Here is a 1,460-nt window from a genome sequence, read left to right on the forward strand (position 1 = left end):
GTTTCATGGGTTATTAACGAATTCCACGTGTTTTTTCAGAGTTTTAATAATTTTCACTGCTTTATAATGGAATTATTGAGGAGTTTTGAGGGTTTTTAGAGAATTCTATGGATTTTTAATGAGTATTGAGACTTTGCTTTGGAGGAATTGTGTAGTATGATGGAGTTTATTGGAATTTTAATGAATATTGAGTCTTTGCTTTGGAGGTATTAAGAAGTTTCATGGGTTATTAACGAATTCCACGTGTTTTATCAGAGTTTTAATAATTTTCACTGCTTTATAATGGAGTTAATGAGGAGTTTTGAGGGATTTTAAAGATTTCAATGGATTTTTAATGAGTATTGAGACTTTGCTTTTGAGGAATTGTGTAGTATGATGGAATTTAACTGAATTTTAATGAATATTGAGACTTTGGTATGGAGGTATTAAGAAGTTTAAGGGATTATCAAAGAATTCCACGGGTTGTTTCAGAGTTTTAATAATTTTCACTGCTTTATAATGGAGTTAATGAGGAGTTTTGAGGGATTTTAGAGAATTCTATGGATTTTTAATGAGTATTGAGACTTTGCTTTGGAGGTATTAAGAAGTTTAAGGGATTATCAAAGAATTCCACGGGTTGTTTCAGAGTTTTAATAATTTTCACTGCTTTATAATGGAATTATTGTGGAGTTTTGAGGGATTTTAAAGAATTCAATAGATTTTTTATGAGTATTGAAACTTTGCTTTGGAAGAATTGTATAGTATTATGGAGTTTATTGGAATTTTAATGAATATTGAGTCTTTGCTTTGGAGGTATTAAGAAGTTTCATGGGTTATTAACGAATTCCACGTGTTTTATCAGAGTTTTAATAATTTTCACTGCTTTATTATGGAGTTAATGAGGAGTTTTGAGGGATTTTAAAGATTTCAATGGATTTTTAATGAGTATTGAGACTTTGCTTTTGAGGAATTGTGTAGTATGATGGAATTTAACTGAATTTTAATGAATATTGAGACTTTGGTATGGAGGTATTAAGTAGTTTCAAGGATTATTAAAGAATTCCACGGTGTTCTTCAGAGTTTTAATAATTTTCATTGCTTTATTATGGAATTATTGAGGAGTTTTGAGGGTTTTTAGAGAATTCTATGGATTTTTAATGAGTATTGAGTCTTTGCTTTGGAGGAATTGTATAGTATTATGGAGTTTATTGGATTTTTAATGAATATTGAGACTTTGGTATGGAGGTATTAAGAAGTTTAAGGGATGATTAACAAATTCCACCTGTTTTATCAGAGTTTTAATAATTTTCCCTGCTTTATAATGGAGTTATTGAGGAGTTTTGAGGGTTTTTAGAGAATTCTATGGATTTTTAATGAGTATTGAGACTTTGCTTTGGAGGTATTAAGAAGTTTCATGGGTTATTAACGAATTCCACGTGTTTTTTCAGAGTTTTAATAATTTTCACTGCTTTAATAATGGA

The sequence above is a fragment of the Rhopalosiphum padi genome, unplaced genomic scaffold (assembly GCF_020882245.1).
Source record: "Rhopalosiphum padi isolate XX-2018 unplaced genomic scaffold, ASM2088224v1 scaffold1, whole genome shotgun sequence".
NCBI classification, from domain to species: domain Eukaryota; kingdom Metazoa; phylum Arthropoda; class Insecta; order Hemiptera; family Aphididae; genus Rhopalosiphum; species Rhopalosiphum padi.